The 15,172-nt window shown below is 38.5% G+C and overlaps 1 long non-coding RNA gene across 1 annotated transcript in view; it reads right to left on the bottom strand.

Annotated features, from left to right (window-relative positions):
- Positions 1 to 1,309: 1,309 nt before the first annotated feature.
- Positions 1,310 to 15,172, bottom strand: part of LOC120100851 (uncharacterized) — a 43,573-nt gene continuing 29,710 nt past the window's right edge. Inside the window, exon 4 of the long non-coding RNA XR_010064316.1 lies at positions 1,310 to 1,503. This is a non-coding gene — a long non-coding RNA (uncharacterized LOC120100851). The remainder of the gene's footprint in view (positions 1,504 to 15,172) is intronic.

Here is a 15,172-nt window from a genome sequence, read left to right as displayed (position 1 = left end):
GTGCCCACCTGACCAGGCGGTGAGGTCTCTTTCCCACAGGGTCTGGGAGCAGAGAGCTGCTGCGGGCCGGGATCCGCGGGTGTGGGACTTCCGGTAAATACAGGACGTGCCCGGTCCTAGAGGAATTCTGCCTAAAAGAACTATTTTTATTGTCACTTTTGTTTTCAGTACTGCTGAGGACAATTACCTCCTGATGAATCTATTGAACCTTTTTTGTTTTATATTTATTTTTTTAGCTGAAAACCACCCAATGGATGAAGTCCAGTGTTGTTTTGTGGTTGTTGTTATTGTTGTTGTTGCTATTTGTTTGTTTGTTTCTGCCTTGGGTTGGGTTGAATATAAAAGTAATGAGGAAGAATTTTTTTCCTTTTTATTCCATTGTACTTATTTAATTGATGATAGGTCTCTGAAGCACAAGGTATGCAGAGGCATAGAAGCACACACACATGCACAGGCACATGTATATGCACACACATATACGCAAACCACACACACACATACACCCAGAAGGGAAGGGGAGGATGGGAGGGGGAGGGAGAGAGTGAGTGAGGGATAGAAGGAGAGGGAGAGAGAGATTGATTTTGTCTACTATCTGTGACTTGTCCCTGTCCTATCTTTGATTGTTTTTTATGATCTTTCCAAGCAGAACAGAGTGGGAGATCTAAATTCTTCAGTGAATCAAACTGAATGTTAGAATGAAAGGTGCATTTTGCTGAGTATTCTTGCAAGAAGATAAGTGCAGGTAGTCGGACACTTTCTCTGAACATTGCTGTGTTTTCCTTGTTTATATTTACTCCACATTCCCTGCATAATTCTGGCTTGAACTCTTAAGTAGAATGCTTTGAAACTGCACACATATTGATTAAACATATTAATATATGTTTTCAAAAATAATCACAAGAGGATTTTTAAAAATAGTCCGAAAATCAAAGCTATTTAGTTTTTTATTTACATGAAAGATATTAAACTATTTTATATAAAATTCACAATGAGAAGATATAGGAGTTATTGCCATGTATTTTTGTCACCTTACTCTCAAGTAGCATGTAGGATTGTTTCCACCTCAACCTGTTTGTGATTCAGGTTAGTAGTAAGTATATACTCCAAAACTCTCTGTGCTTAAAACTTGACCCTAAGGGCAATGATGTTGACATAGAGAAATTGTTATGAGTTTGGTCCCATGGAAGATAGTTCAGTAAATTCAGTAACTTGGAGACTCTCAATCATATGAGATGAATGGACTTTTAGCTGCTTCAAATAAGTTCCTGGTATAATCATCTATTAATTTAAAAAAAAAAAGAGGCAAATATCACAGTGAATCTCTTTGATGTTTCTCTTGTCACCATTTGTCCCTTTTACATGTTCCACCATGTGTTTACCATTATGTTAAGACACAGCCACTAGGCTCTCACCAGAGCCAAACAGATGCTGACACCAGCTGGTTGATTGTCTCAGTTACTTGAATGGACTTCATCACCTTGATATAAGCACAGGTATTTTGATCTAAAAAAAAAAAAAGAAACAGAATTCAGATACAGACCCACAGACTACTCTGTTCATGGAACACATTTGGGCTTTATTAAGTTTTATTTGGAAAATATGCATTTTTATTCAAAATAAATTTTATGTAACATTGTAAATATTTTGGAGGTTAGCAATCTCAAAAAATAAAAATAAAACAATACATATCTATTCAACATTAAAATTTAGACTATATATCATAGACATGTGAACTTTTTAAAACCTATGTAATGTATATTCTGTGAGGAGGCACTTGTAATTTTAATCAATACTTAGAAAACTTACTATGCCAAGAGTCATAATGAATTATTGTCCTAGTTACGGTTTTACTACTATTAACAGATACCATGACCAAGGCTACTCTTATAAAGGACAACATTTATTTGGGACTGGCTTGCAGGTTCAGAAGTTTAGTCCATTATCATCAAGGCAGGAACATGGCAACATCCAAGCATGGTAAAGGAGAAGCTGAGAGTTCTATATCTTCATCTGAAGACCGATAACACAATACTGGCTTCCAGGCAGCTAGAATATTTTTTATTAACATTTCAAATGTTATCCTTCTTCCACTTTTCTATCCATAAACCCCCTATTCCATCTTCCTACCCCTTGTCCTATGAGGATGTTTCCCCATCCATCCATCTACTCCTTCCCACCTCCATACCCTGACATTCCCTTACACTGGGGGATCAAGCCTAGGCTGGACCAAGGGCTTCAGTGACATACCTATTCCAACAAGGTCACACCTACTCCAACAAGGGAATGCCTTCTAGTAGAGCCACTCCCTGGGTCAAGTATATGCCAACCATCATAATCATCTATCATATTAGGAAATGTCAGAAGTAGTGATTATGTTGTCATGAAGGTAATTTTTCAGGTCATACTATTGAGGTAAATAATATTATTTCCTGACTTTATTTTTTACTTAATTTTTAATTTAATCATTGAATTGAATAGGATTTTATCACCTCCCACCTTTATTTATTTATTTTATTTATTTATTTACTAACTTACCTATTTATTCTTTCTCTACCTGTCCACCCTCCAACTGTTCCACATCCCATACCCACCCCTACCCCCACATCTCTACGAAGATGTCTCCACCCCTCCAACCCCACCGACCTCTAACGTCCTGGGGCCTCTAGTCTCTTGACAGTTAGGTGCATCTTCTCTGACTGAACACAGACACAAGAGCTCTGCTATATATGCATTGGAGACCTCATAACAGCTGGTGTATGCTGCCTGGTTGGTGACCCAGTGTTCAAGAGATCTTGGGAGGTCCAGGTTAATTAAGAATGCTGGTTCCTGTAGGTTCAGCCTCCTCCTCAGCTTCCTCCAGCTTTTCCCTAATTCAACCAGAGAAGTCAGCACCTTTTGTTTATTGGTAGCATGCACATATCTGCATCTGACTCTTTCAGCTATTCACTGGGTATTTTGGAGGGCAGTCATGATAGATTCCTTCCTGTGAGCACCCCATATCCTCACTAATGTTGTCAGGTCTTGGGTCCTCCCCTTGAGCTGGATCCCACTTTTGGCCTGTGGCTGGACCTTCTTTTTCTCAGGCTGTTCTCTATTTCCATCCCTGCCTGCATTTCTTTAAGACAGGAAGAATTATGGGTCAGAGTTTTCATTGTGGGATAGCAAACTCATCTGTTACTTGGTACCCAGTTTATCTGCTGGAGGTAGGCTAAACAAGTTCCCTCTCTCCACTGTAGGGCATAAAATCTAGGGTCACCCCTCTAAGTCCTAAGATTCTGTCACTTCCAATGTATGTACATTATGAAGAGTCCTCCCAACCACCTTCCTCCTGAGATCCCTGTTCCGTTCTTTCTGCTGGCCCTCAGGGCTTCAGTCCTTTTCCATCCACACAATTCTAGATCATATTCCCCACTTCCCCAACCCCATCCTCTTTCCCTCCCCTGTCACTTTCTCCCTCCCCTCTTGTGGTTGCTTTTTTCTCCCTCCCAAGTGGGACTGAGGTGTCCTTAGTTGGGCCCTTCAGCTTGTTGACCTTTGTGAATTCTGGGGACTATATGTTGGGTATTTTGTACTTTTTTTACTGGCTAATATCTACTTATTAGTGAGAACATACCATGTCTGTCCTTTTGGGTCTGAGTTACCTCACTCAGGATGATATTTTCTAGTTCCTTCCATTTGCCTGCAAAACTCAGGATGTCCTCATTCTTAATAGATGAGTAGTATTCCATTGTGTAAATAAACCACATTTTCTGTATCCATTCTTTTATAGTAGGAGATCTGGGTTGTTTCCAGCTTCTGGCTATCACAAATACTGGTGCTATGAGCATAGTGGAACATAGACCTCTGTGGCATGGTAGAGAATTTTTTGGGTATATCCTAAGTATGGTATAGCTGGGTCTTTAGGTAGGTCTATTTCCAATTTACTGGGGAACTTCCAAATTGATTTCAAGAGTGGTTGTACCAGTTGGCAATCCCACCAGCAATAGAGGAGTGTTCCTCTTTCTCCACATCTTTGTCAACAAGTATTATCACTTAAGTTTTGATCTTAGCCATTCTGATTGGTGTAAGAGTAGAATCTCTGGGTCATTTTGATTTGCATTTATGTGATCACTAAGGACTTTGAACATTTCTTTAGATGCTTCTCAGCCATTCCTCTGTTGAGAATTCTTATTTAGTTTTACAACCCATTTTTTGATTGGGTTGTTTGGATTTTTGATGGTTAGCTTCTTGAGTTCTTTATATATTTTTAATATTAGCCCTCTTTTGGATATGGGGTTACTGAAGATTTTTTCCCAATCTGTAGGATGTCGATTTATCTTATTAACTATGTCCTTCGCTTTAGAGAGGCTTTCCAATTTCATGAGGTCCCATTTATCAATTCTTGGTCTTAGAGTGTGAACCACTGGAGTACTGATTAGGAAATTTTCCCCTGTGACAATGAGTTCAAAGCTCTTTCCCACTTTCTCTTCTATTAAATTCCATGTATCCAGTTTTATGTTAAAGTCCTTGATCCACTTGGACTTGAGCTTTTTGCATGGTGAAAAATATGGATCTATTTTCATTTTTCTACATACAGGCAGCCAGTTAGACCAGCACCATTTATTGAAGATGCTCTTTTTTTCCCCATTGTATATTTTTGGCTTCTGTGTCAATGATCAAGTAAACATAAGTATGTGATTTTATCTATGGGTCTTCAGTTCTATTCCATTGCTCAACCTGCCTGTCTATGAACCAATACCATGCAGTTTTTATCACTGTTGCTGTGTAGTAGAGCTTGGCGTCAGGGATGGTGATTTTCTTTTATTGTTAAGTATTGTTTTCATTATCCTGTTTTTTTTTTCTTTTTTCTTTTTCCTTTTTTTTTCTTTGCCTTTCCAGATGAATTTGAGAATTGCTATTTCCATGTCTTTGAAGAATCATGGTGGAATTTTGAAGGGGATTGCATTGACTCTGTCCAATTCCTTTGGTAGGATGGCTATTTTTTACTATGTTAATTCTGCCAATCCATGAGCTTGGGAGATCTCTCTATTTTCTGAGATCTTCTTTGATTTCTTTCTTGATAGACTTGAAGTTTTTATCATAGAGATTATTCACTTGTTTGCTTACTTTTCTTCCAAGATATTTTTTGTTATCTGCAGCTATTATGAATGGATTTTTTCCCCTAATTTCTTTCCTACCCTGTTTATTATTCGTATAAAGGAAGGCTGCTGATTTATTTGAGTTAATTCTATATCTGGCCACTTTTCTGAAGTTGTTTATCAGCTGGAGAAGTTCTCTGGTAGAATTTTTGCGGTCATTTATGTATACTATAATATCATCTGCAAATAGTATGCCTTTAATTCTCCTTTACCAATTCGTATCCCCTTGATCTCTTTTTGTTTTCTTATTGTTCTAGCTTGTACTATGAGTACTGTATTGGATAGATACAGGGGAAGTGGTCATCCTTGTCTTGTCCCTGAATTTAGTGGGATTGGTTCAAGTATCTTTCCATTTCATTTTGATATTGGCTGTTAGTTTGCAGTAAATTGTTTTTATTATGTTTAGATATGGACATTTTATTCCAGATCTCTCCAATACTTTTAATATGAAGGGGAATTGTATTTTGTCAAATGCTTTTTTGGCATCTAGGGAGATGATCATGTGATTTTTTTTCTTTGAATTATTTTATGTGGTGCATTATGTTAACAGACTGTCATACATTGAGTCAACCTTGCATCCCTGGGATGAAGCCTACTTGATTGTGGTGAATGATGATTTTGATGTGTCCTTTGATTCTCAGTAATTTTGCATCAATATTCATAAGCAAATTGGTCTGAAGTTTTCTTTTTTGGTAGGTCCTTGTTTGGTTTGGCTATCAGAGTAATTGTGGCTTCATAGAAGGAATTATGCAGTATTTCTTCTCTTTCTATTTTATGGAATAGTTTGAGGAATATTGGTATCAGGTCTTCTTTGAAAGCCTGGTGAATTCTGAACTAAATTCATCTGTACCTGGGCTTTTCTTGGTTGATAGGTTTTTAATGATTTCTCCTATTTCCTTATGGAATATAGGCCTGTTTAGAAAATTTACCTGCAATAAAAGGACTTCAGGGGGAATCACTATCCCTGAACTCAAGCAGTTTTACAGAGCAATAGTGATAAAAACTGCATGGTATTGGTACAGAGACAGACAGATAGATCAATGGAATAGAATTGAAGACCCAGAAATGAACCCACACACCTATGGTCACTTGATTTTTGACAAAGGAGCCAAAACCATCAAATGGAAAAAAGATAGCATTTTCAGCAAATGGTGCTTGTTCAACTGGAGGTCAACATGTAGAAGAATGCAGATCGATCCATGCTTATCACCCTGTACAAAGCTTAAGTCCAAGTGGATCAAGGACCTCCACATCAAACCAGACACACTCAAACTAATAGAAGAAAAACTAGGGAAGCATCTGGAACACATGGGCACTGGAAAAAATTTCCTGAACAAAACACCAATGGCTTATGCTCTAAGATCAAGAATCGACAAATGGGATCTCATAAAACTGCAAAGCTTCTGTAAGGCAAAGGACACTGTGTTTAGGACAAAACGGCAACCAACAGATTGGGAAAAGATCTTTACCAATCCTACAACAGATAGAGGCCTTATATCCAAAATATACAAAGAACTCAAGAAGTTAGACCTCAGGGAGACAAATAACCCTATTAAAAATGGGGTTCAGAGCGAAACAAACTATTCACAGCTGAGGAATGCCGAATGTCTGAGAAACACCTAAAGAAATGTTCAACATCTTTAGTCATAAGGGAAATGCAAATCAAAACGACCCTGAGATTTCACCTCACACCAGTGAGAATGGCTAAGTTCAAAAACTCAGGTGACAGCAAATGCTGGCGAGGATGCGGAGAAAGAGGAACACTCCTCCATTGTTGGTGGGGTTGCAGAGTGGTACAACCATTCTGGAAATCAGTCTGGAGGTTCCTCAGAAAATTGGACATTGAACTGCCTGAGGATCCAGCTATACATCTCTTGGGCATATACCCAAAAGATGCCCCAACATATAAAAAAGACATGTGCTCCACTATGTTCACCGCAGCCTTATTCATAATATCCAGAAGCTGGAAAGAACCCAGATGCCCTTCAACAGAGGAATGGATAGAGAAAATGTGGTACATCTACACAATGGAATATTACTCAGCTATCAAAAACAATGACTTTATGAAATTCGTAGGCAAATGGTTGGAACTGGAAAATATCATTCTGAGTGAGCTAACCCAATCACAGAAAGACATACATGGTATGCACTCATTGATAAGTGGCTATTAGCCCAAATGCTTGACTTACCCTAGATGCATAGAAGAAATGAAACTCAAGACGGATGATCAAAATGTGAATGCTTCACTCATTCTTTAAAAGGGGAACAAGAATACCTTTGCAGGGAAGAGGGAGGCAAAGATTAAAACAGAGACTGAAGGAACACCCATTCAGAGCCTCCCCACATGTGGCCCATACATATACAGCCACCCAATTAGACAAGATGGATGAAGCAAAGAAGTGCAGACCGACAGGAGCTGGATGTAGATCGCTCCTGAGAGACACAGCCAGAATACAGCAAATACAGAGGCGAATGCCAGCAGCAAACCACTGAACTGAGAATAGGACCCCCGTTGAAGGAGTCAGAGAAAGAACTGGAAGAACTTGAAGGGGCTCGAGACCTCATATGTACAACAATGCCAAGCAACCAGAGCTTCCAGGGACTAAGCCACTACCTAAAGACTATACATGGACTGACCCTGGACTCTGACCCCATAGGTAGCAATGAATATCCTAGTAAGAGCACCAGTGGAAGGGGAAGCCCTGGGCCCTGCTAAGACTGAACCCCCAGTGAACTAGACTGTTGGGGGGAGGGCGGCAATGGAGGGATGGTGGGGAGGGGAACACCCATAAGGAAGGGGAGGGGGGAGGGTGTTGTTTGCCCGGAAACCAGGAAAGGGAATTACACTCGAAATGTATATAAGAAATACTCAAGTTAATAAAAAAGTTAGATTAGTAATTGCATTATAGCAATGTGTTTATAATAATGAAATGCACAAATAAATCAAGAAAAATAGACAATAAAAAAATTTACCTGCTCTTGGTTTAACTTTACTATGTGATATCTGTCTAGAAAACCATCATTTCTTCTAGAACTTTCTGTTTTGTTAACTATAGGCTTTTGTTGTAGAATTTGATTGTTTCTTGAATTTCCTTCATTTCTTTAGTTATGTCTCCCTTTTCATTTCAGATTTTTTAATTTGGATACTTCCTCTGGGCACTTTAAGCCGTTTGGCTAAGGGTTTATCTATCTTGTTGATTCTCTAGAAGAACCAGCTTTGTTTTTGCTCAATATTTTTTTTGTATTGTTCTCTTTGTTTCTTGTTGGCCCGCAGACTGGAGGCCTTCCACAGAGATCTCTGGTCAGGCTAGGTGCACGGGTTAGGGTGAAGGGGAGAGAATTCAGGCAGAATGGGAGAACTGCCTCTGCAGCCTCCATTGCTGGTGCAGCTCTCCTTCCATTTCCTCTGCTGCTGCTTTGGTTGCTCCAGGATATTGGGATGGGTTGAGCCAGCAGGGGACTAGCTAGCTGGCAAGGGGTGCAGGGGAGCTTCTGGCAGTTATTTCTGGAGAGCAGATCTCTTGTCCAAGTGGTGGTGTTACAGCATTTATGATAGAAGCTCTCAGATGATGGAGTAATTCCTGCACACACTTTTACACAGTTTTGGGATGGGGCAGGGTCTGACAGCAGGTACTTCCTATTGGTTTGGCTTGAGAGCTTGCAAGTACTTTACCTACATAATTGGGGTCATGATCCTGCTTCTAAGTGACTGATCTGTCTTGAGCCTATGTTACCTGTGTTCATTTCCTGAGGTATTTTTATTTTTGGTTGATTTCAGCCCTGAGTTTGACTATTTCCTTTAGTCTACTCGTCTTGGATGAGTTTGTTTCTTTTTGTTCTAGAGCTCTGAGTTGTGCTGTTAATTTGCTAGTGTAAGATCTCTCCAGTTTCTTTATCAGTTCACTTCAAACTATGAATTTTCCTCTTAGCACTGCTTTCATTGTGTCTGATAAGTTTGAATATGATGTATAAATATTTTCATCAAATTCCAGGAAGTCTTTAATTTCATTTTTTATTTAATCTCTAACCAAATTACCTTTGAGTAGAGAGTTGTTCAGTTTCCACATGTATGTGAGTTTTCTGTTGCTTTTGCAGTTACTGAAGACTAGCTTTAGGCCATGGTAGTCTGATAGGAGGCATGGGATTATTTCAATCTTGTATCGGTTCAGGGTTCAGGGTTGTCTGTGACCAATTAAGTGGTTGATTTTGGAGAAGGTACTATGAGGTGCTAAAAAGAAGGTATATTCTTTTGTTTTAGGCTGAAATATTCTGTAGATATCTGTTAAATACATTTGGTCCATTTCTTCTATTAGTTTCACTGTGTCTCTGTTTAGTTTCTGTTTCAATGACCTGTTCATTGATGAGAGTGGGGTGTTAAAGTCTCCCACTATTATTGTGTTGGTTTCAATGTGTGTTTCGAGCTTTAGTAACATTTCCTTTATGAATTTGCTTGCCCTTGCATTTCAGGCATAGATGCTCTGAATTGAGGCTTTCTCTTGGTGATTTTCCTTTTGATGAATATGAAGTATCCTTCCTCATCATACTTGATAACTTTTGTTTGAAAGTTTATTTAATTGGATATTGGGATGACAGCACAAGCTTGTTGCTTTGGACCATTTACTTTGATGTTGTTTTCTAGTCTAAGATGGTAACTGTCTTTGTTATTGAGGTGTGTTTCTTGCATGCACTATGCTGAATCTTGATTGCATATCTAGTCTGTTACCTTATGTCTTTTTATAGGTGAGTTGAGTCCATTAATATTGAGACATATTAAAGAGAGAGGACTGTTGGTTTCTGTTATATTTTTTTATTGGTAGCTTTATGTGCTTGTGGTTTTCTCCTTTTGGCTTTATTTTGAGGTGCTTAATATCTTGTCTGTCTTTTCTTTGGTGTAGGTATCTTACTTGTATGGGAGTTTTCCTTCTAGGATCCTCTATAGGGCTAGATTGGTAGATAGATACTGTTTGAATTTTGTTTTGTCCTGGAATATTTTGATTTCTCTAACTATGTTAATTGAGAATTTTGCTGGGTTTTGGCCTGTCATTTGTTTTCTCTTGTAATCTGCACGACCTCTGACCTGGCACTTCTGGCTTTCATGCTCTCTGTTGATGTCAGATGTAATTCAGATAGGTCTACCTTTGTATGATACCTGGCCTTTTCTCTTTGCAGCTTTTAATATTCTTTGTTCTGTGCATTTAGAGTCTTGATTATTATGTGATGAAAGAATTTTCTTTTCTAGTTGAATTTGTTGGATGTTCTGTAGGTTTCTCGTTCCTTTATGTCCATCTATTTCTTTAGGTTGTGGAAGTTTTCTTCTATGATTTTGTTGAAGATGTTTTCAGGTCCTTTGAGATATGAATCTTCATTCTCCTCTATTCCAATTATTTTTAGATTTGGTCTTTTCATTGTGTCCTGAATTTCCTGGATGTTTTGGGTGAGGAGATTTTAATGTTTTAAGTTTTCTTTGCCTAATGTGTCAATCTCTACTACAGTGTCCTCTACACTTGAGATTCTGTCTTCTATCTTTTGTATTCTGTTGGTAATACTTACATCTGTAATTCCTGACCCCTTTCCTAGGTTTTCCATTTCCAGGTTTGTCTCCATTTGTGTTTTCTTTATTGTTTCTACTTTCACTTTTAGGTCTTGGACTGCTTTATGCAATTCCTTCCCTTGTTTGTGTTTTCTTTTTAAGGACTTATACCTGTTTACCTGTGTTTTCCTGTATTTCTTTTGGTGAGTTATTTATGTTCTTTTTATAGGACATATTATCTTCATGAGATAGGATTTTAGGTTAGCTTCCTGATTTTCAAGTGTGTTGGCATGTTGAGAGTTTGCAGTAGTGATAGAACTGGGTTCTAATGATGCCCATGTATATTGGCCTCTTTTGCTATGGTCTTACACTTACCTCTCACCATCTGGTTGTCTCTAGTGTTTGCTAGTCTATGTGAATCTGTCTGGAGTCTGCCTCTTTTGTCCCTGGGTTGTAACAGGTCTCCTGGTAGACCTGTGGCCCTGGCTGTAGAAGACCTCTTGTAGGGTCTTCCAACTAGAGGGTCTTCAGAAGGTCAGAGAAGCTGCTGATCATTGCCCTGGCTTCAGTAGATCTCCTAGGAGACTTTCAGACACTTGCATCTTCAGAGGAGCAGTCAGACTGTTGTTCTGAGTGAAGCTGTTCTCCAGAGGGTAGTGGGTAATGGTCAATGAACAGTCTTTTGGGTCATTTGTTCAGCATACCACAGAGCCCCTGGGAGGTCTTCAGACTGTGTTGTCAATTGCCAAGTTGACCTGTCTACACAGGAACTCCTGGCATGCCTTCAATTTGTGGTGTACTGGGTGCAGTGTGTCTCCTGGGATGCATCCCGTTGAGGTGTCAGATGCCCTGGGTGTAGCAGACCTCCTGGGGTGCCTCAGGATGTGCTATCATATGTTGAGGACAGTGGTTTTTCTGTGGTACTTCAGGATATGACATTAAATGTTCTGAGTGCATTGGATATTCTGTTATGCCACAGGATATAGGCTTTTCTGGGGAGCAGACAAGCTAGCAGTAGGTCCCAGCATAAAGGACCAGGTGTGTTTGAGGAATGGTGGGCTCCCAGTGGCAGCTGTGGGACTTCAGTGGGTGGCTGTTCTTATCAAATGTTCTGAGTACAGTAGATATTGTGGTATGCCTCAAGATATATCCTCTTCTGGGGAGCAGAATAGCTACCAGTCTGCCCCAATGACTTTATTCTTGAAGTTAAGCACTTTGTCATGCAGCATTTGTTGGCATTTTTTACATATTTAACATTTATTAAAGTATGTTGTTTATTGTTTACAATATAAATATGCTTATATCATTCAAAGGCCTACAAATTAACAGGACTCTTAGGAAGGAAAGATAAATAGTGATGGCTGGCTAATAATTAAGCTAGCTTCTCTTTACAGGCTGAAAGCCAGAATCCCTAGCAGTCTAAATGCTAGGGAAAACTTCAGACCTAGCCCCATGAAAGCCTTGGCTTCTCCTTGTCTGTACCAATTCTTTCTACCTTCTCTGTGATGGGCTTTACCCACAAATTCCTTTAAAACCTTAAGATACTGGGGATCTGACATGCCAACATCAATAAAACTGCCTGCATACATTGTCACAAACACATAAGCAATAATTAATGTACTACTTTGAAGCAAACATAATTTTAGCATTTGCTGTTTCCCTGAGACAAAATAACTAACACATTCCTAACCCTTACTGTACTAACTGAACTTTAGATGCATTGTCTTGTTATTTAAGAAGAGAGGGAGACATCAATATCTGTATTTCTATCTAGGGTGTATTATTCCATACAGAAAGGTAATGCATTTGGCTACATGTTTACCTTATAAATGAACAATACATGACATTTACATACCTATCGATTTCACACATCCCCTATATATTTACACATAAATACAATTACTTGAAATAGGAAAGAAGAATAAGGACTATTTCTGCCGTTGTGCTTAGTGTGCTTTGAATAACCTGGATATTCTGTCAGTACACTTACACCTAAGCTCACATGTGTATGTATGTGTAGGATACCCTGATTATGATAGCATATGCATACATTGTGTCATTTAAAAACAATTTATCTGTACAACTTGCTTTCTTTAATGTTCAAACTTATCGCAGGAATTTAGTGAATTAAGGAAACGGTTAAACTATCTGGCAAATCTTTATTCTACCTGAAGGATAAAAAGCAATTTCTTATAGTACCCACCAAATCTTTATGTAATAAAAAATCTGTCAAAAAAAGTAGAAGAAAAAAAAATAAAACAGTCTGTAACAATAGGCATTGTCACGAAACAGCACTGTGACTATGTCCCCTGTGGGGCAACAGCCACCATTCAGCAGGACACTTTGTGCTATTAAGGTATTATTGGCCATTAAGGGCAGCAGAGGACTTGTTTTGCAGAGAAGTGCTGGTCACTGTGTCTGCAGCAGTTTTTATTGTACATTTTAAAGAGGAACACGCTAAAATGACATGTGAACGCTTTGACAGCTTGCCCATAGAGCCTTCATTAAAAGCATTTACAATTTTTTAAACCTTCCCTAGCAGTCTTTTATTGGAATAGGTAGCTGAAAGCTGCCAGACTTTGGTCTTTTGCTCTGCCTAATGAGCTGTGACCAGGGTGCTATTGTCCTCCTCAAAACTGGGTTTCATTTGACTCTTTAGAAACAGACTCCTGCATTTCTCCAATTTATATGCAACTTGCAAATTTTATATGGAACATGTGTAACGTCTCTCACCTGAACTCTTTAAGCTGTACTTCTGTATTTCAGCCTCTGATAAAACCCAAAGAAGTCAGGAACACATTGCAAAGCTGTAGTAGAGGAGTAGCCATGGTTCTTACTCACTGAGAGATTTGTTCATGGTTCCAAATTCCAACTGCAGAGAAGGTTGTGTTTATAGTGCTCAGTTTGGCTGACAAAAATCATTTTATTTAGGTCTTGGTTTATTTATTCTTGCATATTCACACATACAAAATACTAGGAATTCCTTACTAGGAATTAAACTTTTTCTTCTCCAAAATGAAATATATAAACATTCTCGAAGTTCTTAGGCTTAATAGCAGGTATGTCTTAGTTAGGGTTTTGCTGCCACACCTTCTAATAGTGCCACTCCCTGGGATGAACATATGCGAACCATCACAAGGTATATATTTTAGATATAATAAGTAGTTGAAATCATATGTCTTTAAGGTTATATGTATATAAGTATGTATATACATGTGTATATTTATGTTGTGTGCCTATATGTTTATATATGCATTTATATATGGGATGTACCCATGTGGATATATTTTGCCATCTAAAAGGTCTAAAAATAAAGATATTCTCTTGATTTTTAATGTGAGTTTTCAATGCTAAATTATACCAACAAAAGAAATATTTTGTACCCTAAATATGTATTTTAGTCCTCATTTTTCCTTGATAATTTTCTCAAAATAGGACTAATGGACTTCTTTAGGGCTGTCTGCTCAGAACTTGACCAGCATTGCATGTCCTGCATGTTGTGGTACTTCTCCAACCTTTCCACTTTTTCACATAAGCTCAGACAACAGATTGATCTTACCATACAATTTCTAGCGTCTATATCTACTGAATTCTCACTCTTCTCCATGTGAAAACTGGAATCCGCAACTTATGATTTCACTTCCCTGAAGCATCCCCACTGCTTATATAATCTATGTTGAGCATAAAACTGTTTGGAGCATCTACACTCTGGGATCTTCTATCAGTTTTGCTTGCAGAAAAAAATCATCCACCTCGTTGACTGAACTCATTTTACAGCATGATCACTAACCTCAGGTGAGCCCTAAAGGGGCTAGCAGCCTTCTCACAATTTCACCATCCAATAAGTCTCACGAAGTATTTCAGTTTCTTTTCTTTCCTCAAAATCCAGCACTACCACCAATTACATTGTACTCACAACCATCTGCTTTAAAAACAGAAGATTGAGAAAATACAAATAATCACAAGGGGAAAATTCTTAGTGTGCCCATGTCCATGTCAAATATGTCCACCTGGCTATCCCATCTCCTCTCATATTTTGGTGATTGAGAATGAGTGGCTTTAACTTGACCCTGTCCACTTTTCTTTACTCCAGGACATAATTAAGCCATCATTCCTCTCTCACTATTTCAATCTCTTCTTTCCATTAACACTTGTCGCACCTTCTGATTCTCCTGTTAAACCTGCTTTACTTGAATGTCCTACTGACTGCATCCCCACACAGCCGACCTGTTTAGAGTTGCAGTGTCTTCCTTTGAGCCTTCTTAAAGTCACTAATTTTCACTTTTATTGACCAGGTAAAACTTCCTATTATCCATCTTTGGAAAGTTAATGGACAATTTCCTGTTAGTATTTTATTTCATTGATTGGTTTACAAATGTTAAATATAAACTGTGGTACAATAGTAATAACTTCTTGTTGACCTCTTTACCAAGAGTTCTTGGCTTGTGTAATGAGTTCTCATTTGCCATTTTTGTTAGTTAGGCTTCCCATATGATGCAAAGCA

The sequence above is a fragment of the Rattus norvegicus genome, chromosome 2 (genome assembly GCF_036323735.1).
Source record: "Rattus norvegicus strain BN/NHsdMcwi chromosome 2, GRCr8, whole genome shotgun sequence".
Lineage (NCBI taxonomy): Eukaryota > Metazoa > Chordata > Mammalia > Rodentia > Muridae > Rattus > Rattus norvegicus.
Note: the sequence above shows the minus strand (reverse complement) of the source record. Positions and strands in the feature narration are given on the sequence as shown.